This window comes from Amphiura filiformis, chromosome 3 (assembly GCF_039555335.1).
Source record: "Amphiura filiformis chromosome 3, Afil_fr2py, whole genome shotgun sequence".
NCBI lineage: Eukaryota > Metazoa > Echinodermata > Ophiuroidea > Amphilepidida > Amphiuridae > Amphiura > Amphiura filiformis.
Genome location: NC_092630.1, coordinates 82,641,257 through 82,653,742, shown reverse-complemented (window position 1 = coordinate 82,653,742; position 12,486 = coordinate 82,641,257).

Here is a 12,486-nt window from a genome sequence, read left to right as displayed (position 1 = left end):
ACGTCTTAATAACATTAAAATGTCGGGTTATATAAAGGTCATGATAACGTTTTAAAACGTTTTGTATGAAAACACACTACAACAATATTTTTAAATGTTTTTCAAAAATGTATTGTAAACTATTTTTGCAAACATTTTTGCCAAATATTGCGTCAATACTTAAATAACATTATGTTAAAATGTTTGAACCCAGCAAACACAGAAATGTTCTTAAAATGTTTTTTTTCAAAACCTTTTAATAACATTTAAATATCGGGTTATATAAAGGTCATGAAAACGTTTTTAAAACGTTATTGAAAATATTTTGGGCAAACATTTTTCGCAAAATATTTTTCAACCCCAAAATAACATTCTGTTTAGAATGTTTTGTATCAAGTTTTCAAGAATGTTATTGGAATGTTATAAAAACGTTTTTATACCTTTATATAACCCGACATTTAAACGTTTTCTGTAAAACATTTTTGTTTGCTGAGCAGTAGATTATCAAAAATGTTTTTAAGGTTAGAAAACGTTTTATACTCTTAATATACCCTTTACATAACCCGACATTTAAACGTTTTCTGACAACCTTTTATAACCTTTTGCGAATGACGTCGAAAACGTTTTGTGTTTGCTGGGTAGTTATCCCTGTTTGTTCATGCAATGAAAAATATCACTGGTTTGAGGTCGTATCACACGAGGCCGCAGGCCGAGTGTGATACGACCTCAACACCAGTGATATTTTTCGTATTGCATATGAACATGAATTTATCATTCAGTAGACATGAATTTAACACAAATAAATAAATAAATAAATAAATAAATAAATAAATAAATAAATAAATAAATAAATAAATAATAATAAATAAATCAATAATACCACAATCATAAAATGATCAAGTTATAGGCCTACTCCAAACTCTTCCAAGTATATGCTTTACAGTTTTCTGTCATGCAACTACCGCCAAGCCATGTAATCAATCAATCAATCAATCAATATTTTATTAACATTCACCAAACAAACTGGTATAGGTAATATTGAAGTTACAAATACAAATATTTACAATTATAATTGTAATACAGCGCGCCATTGCCAACGCGTGACGCACACTTAGCACGCGACGCGAGGTAGCGGGTAATTGCCGTCTCTACCGCATACGCGATCAGCACAGTGTACAATACAACGCGTGTATGCAAGCCCGTTAATTGCCGTTACTGCTTAAGAGCTGAATAATACGGCTATATATTGTACGGTAATTTATGAACGCTGAACAATACGAAATCATATTATTTGGCTATTAACCAATGAAATGTCGTTATTCATGTCTACTGAATGATAATAACTAGTATCTCAAGATTATAAGAAGCACAGCAGAAAGAAATCAGGCCAACATGTAGAAAATTTGGTTTCACATAAATACTACTGCTTGGTAATATTTTCAAGTTAATCATCATAGTTTTTCACATCTGTAACTATTGTTATATTTTGGGCCAATGCTTAATAAAAATGTCATTGAAATAGTCGGAAATCATTTGAGGGTCTGAGATAACATGATCTTGAGTGCCTGTAAATTGAGTTTGAATATTATAGTCTTATTAGGGCCAATGATAAAGTTTAATTGTTTCCAAATCTTTTGTAAATATTATGCTTTAATTACTGATTTGTTGCTTTAGGACCATTAATTGTTCTATTTTGCATTAAGAGTATATCGTATATTTTGGTTAATGTTGATGAATCTGGTTGTTATTTGTATCTTATTTTATGTTATTGTTAATTATTTCATCATGGTTGATGCGCACAAAACATCATGATAAACAGTATCTTCATTTTATGTTTGTATATAATTATGTGGGTGGAGGTGTGTGGGGTGAGTCTATAGGGTGTGAGTTTTTACGTGAGGGGTGAAGTAGTGTGGGATGTGTATGTTTGTGCGGTAGTGGGGATATGAGGACAATAATGTTGTGTGGGGAGTAGTGCAGTGGTGGATATTTGAGGGTGATAGGAGAGTATGAGTTCAATATGAGTTTGCTTTTGATTCGGATTTGTGCAATATATTTGCTTATAATTTTGTGCCATGTTGAGTTACCAATATTAGTAGTACTATGTAATGATTTGTTCTTAACATTGTATTAGTTTAAGTACTTGTAAATTGGTTTACTCTATTTAAATTGTGATTTATATGTTTATGCTTTATTATAATACTCATGTATCTGTATGTTTTTTAATGTTATGCAGGGCCCCGTATAAGAACAGCATTTTAGCTGATCGGGCCACCCTGGGTAAATATGATGCAATAAATAAATAAATAAATAAAAATATATCCCATACACGGAATAATGATAGTAATTGACACCCATTTCCATCTGATCAGAACACATACAGGTGCTAATGAGAACTCATTTTATTATCTCATTAATCTTATTGCATTATGAATATTCTGTAACGCATTCAATCGAACTGTCGAATATAATCATTTATATCGTGAGTTTGACAATTGGACAGTTTACGATTTGCCGATCGAAGTTTGACGTATTTATAACCGGGATTCATAATATGGATGTGGTTACAGACTGTATCACAATCACTGGTACTCATCAATTTCCAGTAATCATGGACAAGACTACCACATCAAAATGCAACATATTGTATTTGTAGATGGATGTTATAAAAGGTCATACTTATATATCCTAGGCATTTCAAGAGGATCTAATGTTACATGTTGAAGAAGCGAGCTTTTCAATAAACATCAAAAACTGATGGGTACCAATTAATTTTGGTATAATGAAACCACATGAAAATATCGCCCAAACTTTAAGTGCCACAAAAAGCACTAACACATAAGCCTATATATAGGTCAAAGGTCATGTTGCGGTTTAGGTCATTATGTGATAACCTTATACTATGTCTCTTCATTTCATGCGTTAAATAATGGTCAGCAGTATAATCTTTATAGTGGTTATACACATTGCAAGGTCAAATGTCATTAAGGGCTATAGAGTTCATTTTGTGAAACCTTCTAAACATCACCGTAAATAGGAATAACCTTCAAGCATAATGCTTTCTAGATAGGCTTTCACGACGGGATTCCAAAACAACTGATTTTTATTCGGGTGCGCCGTCGGATATTACCGGTGCAGCTGGTCAATGAAACTAAATTTTACGCACGGTACAGGTGCAGCCAGTCACTGTGTGAAAATGGTCAAGCTTTCGTCAGATGTGGATAAATTAGTTGATAACTGATAATTGTATGGTACTGTCATTCTTCTTTACAGTCAGCACAATAAAAAGGTAGTAGTTCATAAATTATGACCTTAATAGCCAAAATGAGGGTCAACTTAAAAAATACAGGGGACCATATTAAATGACCGCAAGGATGTTTGCTTTAATTTTAGACGTCAGTGATGGCAAATAATAGAGAAATAAAGTTATGAATCTATCACCAGCATAAGGTACAGGTTCACAATACAGTAAGCCAAAACAAATAAGGTACCAGTTACGTTCACCCTGTCCTATTACAAAGAAAAAGATATGTCATAATTGGAACCAACAGCCAATAGCTGCATCTTTTAGCTTGAATTTAAGACCTCATTCGTTGACATTACTCAAGAAATAAAGACACGATGATCCAAAACTCCAAGGAAGATGCAAATTTAAAAGTTGTAGTTTGCCACGTTGCATGCCCTATTGATTTGTACACAAAGCGTTCGCGAACAAGATAACTAGCGCTGTGCTTTCATTGATTAGCCCGAAAAACTAGCGTCGTGCTTTCATTGATTATAACACAAATGTGCAACTGTTTATTTCGTATCTTCATCAGATTTTGGACTACCGTTTCTTTAATTCTCAACCAATTTCAACAAATAAGGTCTTAAATCAGAGCTAAAAGAGTACAGGCATCGGCTGCTTGTTTTAATTTTAACACATATGTCTTTATTTAGGATATACAGGGGTGAACACAACTGCTACCTTATTGTTTTTGCTTACTGTAGTTGGGTGCACTTGCACCAAATTGATTTTGCGCACATAAACATGTACAATCATGATGAGTACCGCGGACAATGAGACTTGTTACGGTAAACGTCCCGTTGATCCTTTTGGTTTCTCTTTCCGTCCACATGGCCAACGTTATTAACCGTAGAAAGCCCCATTATCCGCGGCACCATGATTGAACATGTTGGATGAGGGTATTGTTATCATGGTTAGTGTTATGTGCACAAAACCAATTTGGTGCAAGTGAAACCAAGGGGTGTAACTTTGGCACCTTTTTTTTATTGAGCTGACTATAATACACAGATATGGTCAGCAGAACCGGTGGTCCACGCTTCATAACTACAAAGTTTATATTGCATGGACCAGATGCAATATGGGAATCATGTACTCAAATAACCTTCTTTTTGTCTCCATACATTGTTTACACTAATTGAGGTCAAAGTCACCAAGAGGTAATTTGGGGTCATTTAGCAGCCGTCTGATATTAGTGCTTCTTGAAGCAAATGTGCTCTTCAACAGTTGTTTTTATTCCGCCATAATTATAGGCTGATTTTACAAAAACCGGAAGTTTCCTAATTTATCGCGTACACTTTTAGCTACTTTTCAGACATATTTTGTGTCCAACAATATGTCAGTTTTGAAGTGGCACATAAACCACATAATGTAAATTAGAATCAAGTAAACAATGCAAATCGGTATTCATATTGTAATCTGCTATGTTATAACGTCTATTTCAAAGACATCTTTCAGTGAACAGATAATAATCATTTTTGTGTTGCATTTTAAGCAACATTACCATAACGCCACACATTAAAACGCCTTGCGAGTAACTTCAAATCGAGGCATGCTTTTGAATACACTTGTATTGAGGAATAATGTCAGATCTCTCGAAACGGAATCGAAAATAAAAGTAGTAAAATACAAGGAAAGTGGCATATAAAGAAATTTAAAAATAGCGGTATTTTATATTTGCATTGTTTGACAATAATTTTTTTTCTATTTAGTTGTAAATCAACCTCATAATCTTTGAAGTAATCCTTGATGGAATGTATTTGTGCTCAATTCCAGCATTTCTTGATGTTTTCATTTTATCATACAAAGACGGCCAATAAAGAAAAACATCCTAAAGCTGAAAACGTGTAACGTGGGCTTGTCCGAAGCTGTGGCACTTATGGCACATCCTGTCCAAGATTTACATAATTATATTCTTCTTCGAGTTTCACAATACTCTGCGGGGTTATCATCAGTATCCAAAAGGTCACAAAAAACACATTCCTCTTTTTCGCCCTTGACATGATAAACCAGTTTCGCAAGGACAGTAGTAGCCATCTCGTTCACCTTCCCATAAATGACGTTGGCTAAATACATTGCAGTATGCCCCTTCATCTCCCAGTGGTTTACATATGCGAAAATCACCCAGAGTAGATTTTGCACAACATGATGGCATCCGTAAGTGTCCACAATCCAGATCGTTGTTACATGTCTGCAATGTAGAAATTGAAAGAAAACAAGAGGTGACAATGGTCAATATTTATCAGATGAAAAAAAAATTAAGTGACACGAAGATCTTAAGTCAGGGACTAATGAAACCAGCATTTTCCACCATAACCAGATTGTTTGTGTGCTGAATATGACAAGAAATGAGGGGCTTTGTAATATTTATGAGCCCTGGGGGAGAGTAAAATGAGGAGGGGTGGAGGAGGGCAAGCAATTTTTGGCCAGTCGAGAGGGCCGGAGCAAGCGATTTGCGGCAACATTCATGGGGCGCCTTGTAAATAAAACGCTCTAAAACGGCGCAGGAAAACAGTAGGAAACCGCTTTAATATGTAAATTTTCCTGCTCGCTGCGCTCGCAACATATATCTAGACCATTTAAGGTTTGGAAATTGGGATCGGGGGGGGGGGGGTTGGGGCAAGTGATTTCTGGCAGGCCGCGAGGGGGGGGCAAGCGATTGGTGGGCCGTTCGGAAATTTTAATCCCCCGGGGCTCATAATTTTGCATAACCCCTTAATATTTATAACTTATGTACCAAGTTAAGAATCCATATCCCTTAGGCCACTAGTGAGTGCGTAATCAAAATTTTCGAACCCGCATGCAATTCTACATGTATGTGCAGCGTTTGAGACATTTTAGATTTGGCATAAAGCCTAATAGCTGTAAATACATCAATTGTTTAAGAACATTAAGTATTGCAAATAATTGATGCACATTTACTTCTATATACGAATGCCCGGTACGAATGCTTATGATTATTCTTGATGTTTAGGAGGCGCGATGGAATGGTTTTTCAAATGCCGTTTACTCAAAACAGTGATCTTGTGTATTCGCCAAATTGCCGTGTCGCAACGATATGACATGGAATTTCATACTTGTCTCGCCGTAATTGTGTTGATACAGGGTGTCCCAAAACAAACAGAACCCTCATTGCGCCCCCTTTTTCTCCTATTTTTGAAAAGATGATCAAATATATTTTGGTATGTAAAGAAACCTTTAATCGTTAGCTTTAATAAACCAAAACAATTCTTTTAATTTTCTCACAATTTTTTGAAGATATGCCCTTTTAAAGAAATGTACCCGTTTTTCACTCTGTCCACGGACGACGGGACGAGGTATGGCTATATCAAAGATTAAAATAAAACACACAGTTAATGACATGGAAAGATAGCATTATGCTTTGGAATGCATTCGCATCTACATCTAAAGAAATACTGGACAGGACCAATTGGTATCGACGCCCAGCTAGAATCCAACATCTTCGCAACCGTATTACTGCTGCATTTGCAAGTATCCGGCGCACAAGGATGGTATGCAACGCAATGCAATGAGGACCAGGGCTGAAACCTGTATTCGTCAAAGAGGCAACCAGGTAGAGAGCAGAGCAGCACAGTTAATTCACTTCAGAAGAGCTAAAGACAATCTAAACCACCCAAAAAGAGAAATGACTTATGTTGTAAATAAAAAGCAAGAAACAACAAAGTAAGAAAGTAAGAAATATAATAAAACTAAAAGGCATAATAACCAAGAAAAAAATAAGTAATTTCAAGTAAAGCAAGAGAACTCCCATCCCACATCCATTTTGCCGACAAGTTAATGACATTTAACTAAATCCATAGCACATATGCCCACTGTTAAAGCCCATTCCCTAAATAAAGTGTGTTATTTTTTAAAGTTATCATTGAGGAATGTTTGATATTCATGCACGGTAATGTACTCCTTTTCAAAGTAGCCAAACCTCCTCAGTGGACTGAATGAAAAACGGGTACATTTCGTTAAAAGAGCATATCTTTAAAAGTTGTGAGCTGATTGAAATATATATTTCGGTTTATTAAGGGTATGAGCCTTTGGACAGTATTTATTGTGGGATATTAGAGCACATCAGACATATCGAATTGCATTCTGAATACGAAGAATGTCCTTCTGAGATCATATAATTTTGATTTTTTGAAATTCGCAATGTAATTGGGTTGAAGAAGGGAGATAAATGTTACAGGGAACGTCTTCAACAACCCATCTTATGGATCTAACTAACAGGAGGAAATATTTATCTATTTGTTTTACTTGCCAATGTATTTTCAAATTCCATTTGTCCTTTCATTTCAGTATCTGGATTGTAAACACTCGCCATCTAGATAATTTGATTTTTAACAATCACATCACCCCAAAAACTGATGGTTTTAAATATTAGTGTCAATTTTCCTCGTCTTTGGAATGTACTTGCAGTGTCCATCAGCATGATCAGGGATCAGTTTGTTTTGCATAAAAGTATGAGGCCATTCAAAAGCCACCTTAAAACACATTTTTTTGAAATGACTCCGCAAGAGCTGGAGCTGGACTCCTAAGTTTTATGAAATTGTAGTTGAAATATGTGTAATGTGTTATTTATTATAAATGTGCAAAATTTATGTTTTGATTTCACTTCGCGGTGAGTTGGAGGATCACACCCCCCGGGTGAAAGTGTTCGCGCTCCTGGCACCTCCTGGCTAGCCTACCGGGACAATCTTTGATCATTTTTATTTTATGACGTATTTTAGCCAGTTATGTAAATAAATGTTAAATAAATTTAAGATTTACAGCCAGACATACCATACATTAAGTAATTAACACACATGAAACAAGATGTAAACACTTTGAATCTTTGTTGTTGGTTTTTATTTGACCAGGAATTATGTGAACGTATACATTTGTCATTTTGAGAGTCTCATTATTAGTCATCTTAAACAAAGATATGCAACTTTTTTTAAACTGAAAAACTGCAAGGGCTGCACATTTTATTTTCAAAATAATACCGTTTTAAAGGCGTTTGCAGACTATTTGTCAGAATTTTGTAAACTACGTAAATTAATTAATATTTTTGCATGTTTGCTTATAGGGATATAATCCTTGGTCCAAAGTTATGGTTATGAATTTTGAAACTTTTGATGACTGCAAAAATGTGAAGAGGAAGTCATTCCATATTTTTATTATCGTAATTAAATTTAATAGTCATAAGTCTACCTATATATATACAGTAAGCCAAAAAATTAAGGTACCAGTTATGTTCACCTCCTGTATATCCTAAACAAAAACAGATATGTCATATTTGGAACCAGCAGCCAATAGCTGCATCTTTCAGCTCGAATTTAAGACCTCATTCGTTGAAATTGTTCAAGAAATAAAGACACAGCGATCCCAAAACCCAAGGAATATACCAATATAAAAGTTGCAGTTTGCTGCATTAAATGCCCTATTGATTGTACAGTGTTCGTGAACGAGAGAACTAGCGCTGCGCTGCCATTGATTAGCACGTTAAAACCAGCGTCGTGCTTTCATTGATTAGAACACGAAAGTGCAACTTTTGATTTCGTTTCTTCATTAGGTTTTTCGATCACCGTTTCTTTAATACTCAACCAATTTCAACAAATAAGGTCTTAAATCAGAGCTAAAGAGTACAGGTATTGACTGCTTGTTTTAATTTTGACATATTTGTCTTTATTTAGGATATACAGGGGTGATCATAACTGGTACCTTAATTCTTTGGCTTGCTGTACGTCTAGCCCTATTCTTTTGTTCTATTATTCATTTTTTTTGTTAAATGTCTGATTAACTGTCGATTATAGTAAGTAGTGTGGACAGGCCAAGATAATCTTGGTCAGGTCGAGATAATCTTGGCCAGGTCAAGATAATCTTGGTCAGGTCAAGATATTCTTGGTCAGGTTAATAAATTTTAAACAACATGCTCGTATTTAGAAACACTGCCTGGCTACATCAGACTTTTTGGACATTTTAACAAACTTAAAATGTATCAAAGTTCATATTTTAATTATTTGGATGGAACGATCAAACTATAGAGGGCTGTAATATAGAATTTATATATCTTACACCATCAAAGCTAAACTGAATATATTACGCAAGATTATGCATATTCATATTTAAATATAATAGTAAGTAAAGAATATTAAATGACACCTAAAACACTTCTATTGAATAATGTAAAGTAGTTTTTATGGTGTCTCCTTAAAGTAGGCCTACTCAATTGAATAATTATGCACACTTGATTCAAACATATAGGACGAAGGAACCAATATACCTTTTTTCCCGCCCAACCCTAAAACGCCATGCAAATTAGCTACTAGGCAGAACCACCGGGATATGGCAAGCCAAGGGGGCCAAAAGCGTGGAACAGCTACGCGTAGCTTCTTTCTCGTTACGAGCAGCTGTTTGACCAATCAAAATAGTCAAATTTAATCACGTGGTTGGGTCGTTAGCTGCGCGTAGTATAGTTATAGGTATCCTCTTTCACAATTATTATCTTGTAATTAATTTACGGAATTAGCATAGATAACGAACGGGTAAAGGAGGCCAAATCACAGCACGTGTCAAGAGAACATGTTGCTAATGCCTGGCTAAAATGACACAAAGCATATTTATTTAGTGTTTCCAAGTTTACACCGTGTTTAATAGCAAGTAACTTTATACTCGGGCTGTATTAGCGGTGCAGGGGATGTGAAGGTCAAACAACAACTACTACTGATGTAAAGCGCTGTGTAAAGATATTGCAGGGAAAGCGATATCACATGCCACTGTGTAAATATGGAGAGAGTAAAATGGGTCGGAGGGGGGTTCCTAAATTTTTCAAAAAGTCGGCGTCAATAAAATTGCGGCCCTCACTATTTCGGCATCAAAAATGTTATGACCCCCGACTCCCACCACCGATACACCTTACCCACTAGACAGGCTAAAATTGAACTGAAATCAGTTAAATTATTTGAAATACAATAAACACACTATCTGTAGTCATCTTGTGACTCCCTACATTTTGTCATTATCAATTTATGACCCCCCTCCCCTTATTTTTTTTTTTTTTTAAGTATGACCCCCTATATTTGGGATTCCCTTCCGAAGAAAATGATAGCCCCTAAATATAGAACAATCATCATTCTGTTTAGATATTACTTTAATAGCACCTATACCATTTTTTGCTGATATACTACAGATATTTTCATTTACAAAAATTAACAACGTAATATTTTGTGAGAGAGGATGTTTACATCAGCTCCACGTGTTTAAAACCGCGAATCTGATTGGTTAATAAGCTGCACGTAACGAGAAAGAAGTTACGCGTAGCTAGTTCCACGTTCTGAACCGCTTAGCTTGCCATACCGGGATACTACCTGACCAGGGGAGATTCATAGCTAACTCGCGGTACATGTACTCATAATACAAGTCAAGATGATGGGAGTGAAAAGCCTTACTGTGACCTACCCATATTAATCGGGGAGTACCAAATGGACACTAAGTTACTGCGCTCTTTTAATGTCTGCTTATAAACACTTGTCTAAGATATAAATGTCATGGTGTTAAAACAGATCGTAATCCAAACGTTGAGTACTGTGTGCAATTTGCATTTTTCATTTATCATTTAAATAATAATGGTCACGGGGTGAACACACTCCCGTGAATATAACTACCGTATGCAAGTAAATTAACTACCAAACCATTTGAAATACATATTTCAATTGCGATCAATTCTGTATTGATTTGATTAAATCACTTGTGTCACTAGACACATGGGAAGAATATCACTCGAGGTGTTTTTATTTTTGGAAAACTCCTCAAACTTTTCCAGATAATACATTAGTTTTTCCATTTTGTCTTTTGGGAAATGAATAAACCATGACAACAAATTCATTTATTTTGGCTCGCCGTATATCATGTATATGTAAGATAAACGGTTCAAAACAGACCATTATCAGAAATAATCTGATGGTCTGTTTCTCACTCTTTATCTACTACGTAATGAACTTAATTCTTAGCTATACAGAACTCACTCACGATGTTCACGAATCATTGGATCATTGCAAAAATACAAAGGTTGTGATTTGTGTTTCTTCTCATAAAGCAAGTATCCATGGAAACCCTTGAAAAAATATTGTATACATGTCGACAATTGACATATTATTTGTCAATGGATTGCAGTGAATATTTGCCTGTTCTGGACCATCGACCATAGACCGTTTCATTTTCCGTAGAAAATTTGAAATAATATGAAAAAAGTGCGATTACATCGCAACGTACACTCGTACGTACAGGAATCATTTTATCACTTTCGCATTTTAATTATAGTTTCGCGGACCGCACAAAATGCGCCAGCGAGTAGCATGTGGTCCGCGGGCCGTAGGTTACTCGCATCTGATCTAAAGTAAATTACAAGAAAGTCTGTGTCCTATGTTATATTTCTGATGAACAAGCTCCTGCAGTTGCACCCCAATGTATTAGTAACAATAAGAAAGCAAGCCCACGCTAGCGGGCGACCTGTTTTAACATTTGTACCCACTCACTGCATCACCCAACAATTTATGTTGAGTTCAAAATTGATTAAATGTATTATGTGTTTTAATTTAATAGCAGATTATTCTTATTTCTATTCCAGTAAAACAGTCGCTGTCATACGTTTCAAAGTCTACCAGACTTCTTTTTCGACACTATTGCTGTTGTGACGAACATCTTTTTCCAAGAAGATCGTCAAAAACATGACTGCGATTGTATTGCCCTCGTCTCTGTTCGTGATTGGGTCTTGCTTCCTGATCAACAATAGTGTAGAAAAGGAGTCCAGTACACTTCAAAACGTCCACAGTGAGTTACTGTTTTTGACCAGAAAAAAAACCACACCACATCTGTCATTTACTATGTTCAATACCAGTCCTGCTGAACATGTTCAGTAATACGTTTTAATCATTTTCGACCTTTGTTCTTTACTCTTTTGTTTATATTATACATTTATTTCTATGTTTGAAATCAAATGTGCTTTCTCAGTCAAATCAAGGTAAATTTTTAGTACAAACTATCTTGCAGACATAGGCCTATTATTTCAAATATTATAATAATAATATTGATTTGATTTAATACCACCCTGGAGTGTCAAAGTTGTACTTCAGAATATGCTAACATTTGAAAAAATATATATTCAACTCCTTAAGGGATCTAAAATGAGCGTTTATTGCGTTTCGACAGTATTTTGTGGGACATGAGAGCACCTC